Source organism: Vipera berus, assembly GCF_964194415.1.
Source record: "Vipera berus genome assembly, chromosome: 4".
In the NCBI taxonomy this organism is placed as follows: Eukaryota; Metazoa; Chordata; class Lepidosauria; order Squamata; family Viperidae; genus Vipera; species Vipera berus.
This window is the reverse complement of record NC_138206.1, coordinates 53,125,070-53,132,602: the sequence shown is the minus strand read 5'-3', so window position 1 is coordinate 53,132,602 and position 7,533 is coordinate 53,125,070. Positions and strand designations below refer to the sequence as shown.

Below are 7,533 nucleotides of genomic sequence, written 5' to 3'. Positions count from 1 at the left end.
CTAGAGAGTTCCAGAAAAACATCTACTTCTGCTTCATTGACTATGCTAAAGCCTTTGATTGTGTGGATCATAACAAACTGTGGCAAGTCCTTAAAGAGATGGGCATACCAGACCATCTTATTTGTCTCTTGAGAAATCTATATGCGGGCCAAGAAGCAACAGTGAGAACTGGACACGGAACCACTGATTGGTTCAAAATTGGGAAAGGAGTCCGGCAAGGCTGTATACTGTCGCCTTGCCTATTTAACTTATATGCAGAGCACATCATGAGAAAGGCAGGGCTAGATGAATCAAAAGTTGGAATTAAGATTGCCGGAAGAAACATCAACAACCTAAGATATGCAGATGATACCACTCTAATGGCAGAAAGTGAAGAAGAACTAAAGAGCCTCTTGTTGCAGGTGAAGAAGGAGAGTGCAAAACTTGGGTTGAAACTAAACATTAAGAAAACCAAGATCATGGCATCCGGCCCTCTCAATTCCTGGCAAATAGATGGGGAAGAAATGGAGGTAGTGACAGATTTTATTTTCCTGGGCTCCAAGATCACTGCAGATGGGGTCTGTAGCCAAGAAATTAAAAGACGCTTGCTCCTTGGGAGGAAAGCCATGGCAAATCTAGACAGCACACTAAAAAGCAGAGACATCACCCTGTCAACAAAAGTGCGTATAGTCAAGGCTATGGTCTTCCCAGTTGCAATGTATGGCAGTGAAAGCTGGACCATAAGAAAGGCTGAGCGCCAAAGAATTGAAGCCTTTGAACTCTGGTGCTGGAGAAGACTCCTGCGAGTCGCTTGGACTGCAAGGCGATCAAACCGGTCAGTCCTAGAGGAGATCAACCCTGACTGCTCTTTAGAAGGCCAGATCCTGAAGCTAAAACTCAAATACTTTGGCCACCTAATGAGAAGGAAGGACTCACTGGAGAAGAGCCTAATGCTCGGAAAGATTGAGGGCAATAGAAGAAGGGGACGACAGAGAATGAGGTGGCTGGATGGAGTCACTGAAGTAGTAGGTGTGAGCCTAGATGGACGCCAGAAGATGGTAGAGGACAGGAAGGCCTGGAGGAACATTGTCCATAGGGTCGCGATGGGTCGGACACGACTTCGCAACTAACAACAACAACAATATTTATTAAAATTATTGGAGTCAGTTTAACTAGTAGACAGACTTTGAAAGCAGTCTTGCTTATTTCTTTATTTGTACATTTTATATGCTGTCCATCTCACTATCCAAAGTGACTCTGGAAAGCTAGCTGGATGAATTTGTTGATCCCCAACTGTCATCATTCCCATAGTGCAGGGGTGTCAAACTGCCAGCCTATGGGCCTGATGCATCATAGCAAACCCGCACCCACCCCATTGCCGACAATGGCAAAAAAGTCACGATACGTCGCGACACGTCACGTGATGTTGCGAGTTTGACATCCTGCCATAGTGTATGACCATGCTAATGCAAGTTTAATTTTTCTTTGCTTGCATAGCAAATTTACATGGCTGCCCAACTAAGTCACATCACTTTGGATGACTAATAAAACTTTGGATGACTAATAAAACCATCTAGTGGGCAGAAAGTACTTAAGACATCATAGCTAAATGTCTATGGAGATTCTCAGTCATCCATGCCATGGTTGTCCCAAAGATGCTTTTCAAAGGCAACTGGACTTCCTTTGTTTTGCTTCTCATCCAAAAAACTTCTTCCTTCAGAACTAAAGAAGCTTCTTGGGTGAGAAGTGAAATGTAGTCAAGAAAAAAATGAAGTCCAGTTGCCTTTTGAAAAGCACCTTTAGCTATGGTATCTACTTTCTGCCCACTAGATGGTGCTATAATTTTATTAGAGAACACTGACTGAAAAGCTCTATGTATTTAGCGATTATATTAACTTTTGTGTGTAATATGCAGCAACATTCAATATTTTTTTTAATTCCCCGGGCTAAGCTGTGTACATTTTGCTTATGTGAATTATGATCAATAGAGAAATATTTCACATACTGCCATCATCATCCTTTAGAAACTGGGCTTTTTTTGTCTCTTGTAGAATCGGGCTTCAAGTACACCTGATCCAAACAACTGCATGTTAAGAAACAAATTCTGAGAACTATTTTTTTAGAGTTTATTTTTTGGTAAGGACTGTAACTCTTATATACAGTATATTACACTGGAATTTTTTAATATACAAATCACTTCCAATGGCTTATCCCTCTTGGCCCCATAATGTGTTTTTTTATTCCGACTGTAATAACTTTAGCTCTGATTTTATCTCTCAGAGAATAATATTTGGAAAACCACCAATATATTGCTCAGGTACCTCATCAGAGTTGAATAATGACAGGAAGTTCGCATTTTGATTTCTTTATACAGGTCTGGAGAATAATGATGCTGTTTCTGAACTTCAGTAAGTACAGTAGAAGGCATGGGAAACGACTCGGCCTTAGACCACTAGTAAAAATAATAATAAAAGAGCTGCCAAAAAAATCACTTTAGCCTTGTATTATTTTCAGTCTTCTAATTTTCTAGGTTCATTTCTAAATCTCAGGTTTAGAGGACTAAATAATGGGAACAACAGACCCCCCTGAAGCCACAGTGGGAAGGGAAGCCTACTTGCCTCCCCCCCCTTGTTCTTTTTTGGTAGTTTAAAATTCCAACTATATTATCTTTTTAAAAATGATTATATCAATCCATAGGAGGCGTCATCTGGCTGCTTTGGATGAAAATTCTTATCATCATCTGCATCACCGTCATCATCCTTTCACTGCACTTTTTTGTCCTCTTATTATTTTTTTTATAATATTTTATTTCCATCTCTTTTCTTTTATAATATTAAAATCTATCAGATTTTACTATTGTAATTAAAATTCATTAAAAAAAATCTCTTTTCACCCTTATGGATGGTATGTGTTTTCCTCAAACTTGGGTCCTTTACCAAAGCCTGAGAGTTGTGCTAGGATTTTAGCTGTCCCCAGCGCTGCAGTCTTTTGGATAAAGAACACTGATGCTGTCCCAGGGATCCACATTCTCACAGTTTAGGAGTCATAGCCCCAAGTGCTGTTAACCACCACTGGTACCACTTTGGCCTTTACTTTCCACATCCTCTCCAATTCCTCCTTCAGGCCCTGCTACTTCTCCAGCTTCTCATACTCCTTCCTGATGTTGCTGACACTTGGTACCAATACATCTATTACCACTGTTGTCTTTTGGTCCGTATCTACTGCCGCAATGGTTGATTGACTACTACCTTGCTCTATGTTTGGACCTGGAATTCCCATAGGATCCTAGCTTTCCTATTCCCCACAAATGTCTGTGTGATCTCTCATCTGGAATTAGGAAGGTCTAGCCCAGGGGTAGGCAACCTCGGCTCTTTTATGACTCATGGACTTCAACTCCCAGAATTCCTGAGTCAGCTATGCTATGCTGACTGGGAGTTGAAGTCCATGAGTCATAAAAGAGCCGAGGTTGCCTACCCCTGGTCTAGCCCATACGCTGTGATATGTTCCTGTACTTCAGATGAAGTCAGGCCCTTATATTTTTTTCAGCAGTTGAATCTTTTCCCTAATCTTCACACCTTTCTGTAATTCCACCTTGGCTAACCTCTCTCTGAGTTGCCTTGATCTTAGCCTCTACACTCATTTTCTGGAGGGTGGATGGCTGGGTATGTATTGTTGTTTTTCTTGATTGTGTAGCCAAGCATATCTAAGCTTATAGCTGCTGTAGTGTATACCAGTTCATTGGTTTGAGTTATTGTGGTAATAGGGATTGTTGGGAAGGCTCTGTTGGCCTCTTCAAGTATTCTATCTGATAGTACTTCTCTATTGAGTCTTGATAATCAGTCTCTAGGGTTGATTGTAGCTAGTTTATCCGTGATCTTATGTCTCAGATCAGCTGTTGTGCTCTGTAATAAAGAGAGTGGTAGTGAGGTTCCAGCTTCAGAGGTTGACTGCACCCTGAATTGTTCTTCTAGGTCTTCTTGAGATGTAACGTAATTGTTTATTTCAAGTTGTTAGAGCAGCTTCCTCTTCACTATGTTGATGTTTTGGGTAACAAACTGTTTCTCAGTTAGTGTGTATGCAGGTCTTCTGTCCATCCATAGTTACCTAATACATTTCACATCGCCTCTCATTAGGTCTACTGTTGTAGTAGCATTCCATCAATTCCAGTTCTCTTGTAACATCCATGTATGGTTTGTTTCACTATCTCACTTATCATCAGATTGTCCTGGTCCCTCAACATGTGACGTGGACCTTGTTAATCTGGGCAACGTCCAAGCAGGGATGACTCTACTAGTTCATGTCACTCTCATATTTTGAGGTAGGCAGGTAAAGCATTAGGGGGTCTTTGCCCAAGGATCCCTACAAGTAAGATAAACACCAGCCAGCATTTGAACCCTGGTGTCCTGCATCAAAAGTGGTGTTCTAACAACCATGCTATCTAGCCGCTACTGTACTGTTCTACATTATATTGTTATTCTTCATTATAGATATATTGTTGTTATAATATCTACATTATATTGTTGTTCTATATTATATCTAAGTGGATATCTGTGTATGTGTATGGAAAGATGTGTAACCAGTATTTACCTTTTTTCAGTATGTATATGGAAATCTAGGTACTACTCACCAGTCACCTTCTGTGATGCATACATAAGATGTAGTTTCAGAAGGCTATCATTAAATAATACCCAGGATGGCATTTGGGCATCTGTAGCAAGAGTTCTTCCATGCACATAGTGTTTGAACAGATCTATTAAATGTGCAGTTCAATTCAGGTTAAGTTGTTTCAGTTCCTTGAAGAAAATAACTTTTCAGATCTCAGGTAAAAATGTTCTGGGTAAGGATGCTCTGGTTGAAATAATCTTCTAGTTTCTTCTGGTTCCCCCCAGTTACACTACCCTGTTATAATGAGTAATCACTTAATAGCATCCTGAAAATCATTGTTAATATTATAAGAATGTAATTTACAGCTCAAGTGGCAAAAGCTGATCACAGTTGTTCCACATGAGAATATAATTTTCAGCCCCCTGGAAAATTGTTTTTCTTTGCTTTTGTGATACAAAGCTGAAAGAGAAGAGCCTTGAAGAATTCAAATATGAATACAGAAAAAAAATGTATGTTAAACTAATTGTTAAACTAACCAGAGATGGAAAATATAACTAATAGCACAATATACAATACAATATAACCAGCATTAGAATATAGTTAATAGAAACATTGGACCCTGATAAAATTCTGAAGAAATATTTGTCAGCCTGGAATTGAAGTTGAAATAGTTGGTTGCTTTTCAGCTGTACTGATTTCTGTATGAAGGATCTAGGTATAGGCAGAATTTTTCATCTGAAAATAATCAGATTGAAATGTATTTAACTTTGATTAAATTAGATACCTAGTCCAGCAGTTCTCCCAAGGTCCTTTGAGGGGGTCTGTGAAGTCATGTAAGTAAATATTTTAAAATCTCAGTTTAAATTTCTAATATTGCAGGAATCGATAGATATAAACTCACACAAACCATAACACTTTGAGGTCCTTAATGACGTTTAGGAATGTAGAGACCAAAATGTTTGAGAACCTCTGATATAAGTTATGTTTGTTGTGTTTCAGGTGAGAAAGGGGAACGAGTTACATTCCTGTTCTGGAAGATGTATTTTACAATACAAGTGAATTCTACATCTTTTGTAATCACTAACCTTTGAATGACATATTGTTACATTACATGGGATATTTGATACTATCAATTTTCATGTACTTTACAAGCTAATTTGTAATTTTGCCTGGAAATAATAATTAACAAGAGTTATTGTGATACTTTATGTAATTTATGAATCTCACATAATAAAGGGAATGGTAATTATGGTAATGATACATGGTTAATTATTGCTAGATTTCCACTTTTGACTAATACTGCTCCAATTAAGGCATTGCTGTCTTAGTGCTAAACACCTGGCAGATTGCCTAATTATTTTAGAAAAAAACATGTACAGTGTTTTAAGGTAATTACTTTAATTTTTAACAGTTGTTTATATCAAACCTGGATACTTGCTTCTACCACTTGAAATGCCTCAGCAGCCATGTTGGGGTTTGACTGGGGCACAAGACTTTCCCATTGAATTGCTGAATGCTAAATATGGACCTGGAACAGACAATATTTGTAACCCTGTTTCATGGAACATTACCTGGGAAATAAAATAAAAACAAGGATATTTGGGAAAAATATTTTTTCTCAAAATATATTACCAACTTTCTCAGCTTTGTAGGGTTTTTTCTGCATCATTTTTTTTCAGCTGAAACAAATCTAACAAATTGATCGATTCATATGATCCACTGAATATATGCAAAATACTCAAAATAGTGGACCAATCAATTTGCTAGGCAGTAGAATATATAGACAATTTCTTTCCGTTCATTACTTTTACAATGTAGCCAATGTTTCATTTAAATCAAGGAACTGTTTAGTTACTTGAATTTAATTGGTAACATAATGGCAGGTCTGTACAGCAAAGATGTTGCATTTTTGCTATCAGCAGGAGACTGAGATTTTTTTCAGGGTAGTATTTCTCAAAGACTTCCCCTAGATCAGGGGTAAGTAACCTTGGCTCTTTTATGACTTGTGGACTTCAACTCCCAGAATTCCTGAGCCAGCCATGAGTAATAAAAGAGCCAAGTTTGCCTACCCCTGCCCTAGACCTTTTCAGGGGATTTGTTTTGTCAAATATTTTTTTTAATTCTCAGCTTTAATGTCTAATAATGTAAATATTAGTAGATCTATCCAATAAAAAACAAAGCTCTTTGGGGTCCCCAGTCATTTTTGAAAATGTAAAGGGGTCACGAGGCCAAAATGTTTGAAACCAGTGTTTCAGGGCAGCCTAAGCCATTGTCTCCCTTGTTCCCGACCAACAAAAATTGATTGGTGAATCTTCTGCTTCTTGCCCTTCCTACCCATGCAGGGAAGACCAGCCTCATTAGATGGCTTCTGCCATTTAATGTCTGCCTTTTCTCTTTAGGGGTTGTTTCCTTCAAATACATAAAGACCCTTCACACTTTGCACTAGAGCAGGGATAGGCAACCTTGGCTCTTTTATGACTCATGGACTTCAACTCCCAGAATTCCTGAGTCAGCATAGCTGACTCAGGAATTCTGGGAGTTGAAGTCCATGAGTCATAAAAGAGCCGAGGCTGCCTACCCCTGCACTAGAGTGAGAAGTCAGTGCACAGCTAAAATCTTGTCTACAATAAAGCTCTAGCTGAGCTGTGTCTATGAGCTCTTTTTCCCAAGTCAGGCTAAAAAGCTGAACTAAACCATCTGGATATCTGCCATTTATGGCTGAATCCTGATCTGGTCTGGGAAGTTTGACATCAGAAAATGGACTCTGAAGCTCTCTGGGGAGGAGGGGGAGAGAGCATGAGTAATAGTTGTTGTGAGTCCACGAGGCACAGTCAATTCGATGGGAAAAGAGCCCGCCTGCAAGTTCCGAGACCTGCAAAAGGAAAAAAAACAAAACAAAACAACCTTCCTTAGCTTTTAAATAAGTTGGCACAGAATCAGAAATAGGTA

At 38.9% G+C, this 7,533-nt stretch overlaps 1 long non-coding RNA gene across 1 annotated transcript; it reads left to right on the top strand.

Moving 5' to 3' along the window:
* Positions 1 to 2,360: 2,360 nt before the first annotated feature.
* Positions 2,361 to 5,765, top strand: LOC308667289. Its single transcript, XR_014026253.1, has 3 exons — positions 2,361 to 2,387; positions 5,365 to 5,417; positions 5,584 to 5,765. It is a non-coding gene; the product is annotated as an uncharacterized lncRNA (long non-coding RNA).
* Positions 5,766 to 7,533: the final 1,768 nt, after the last annotated feature.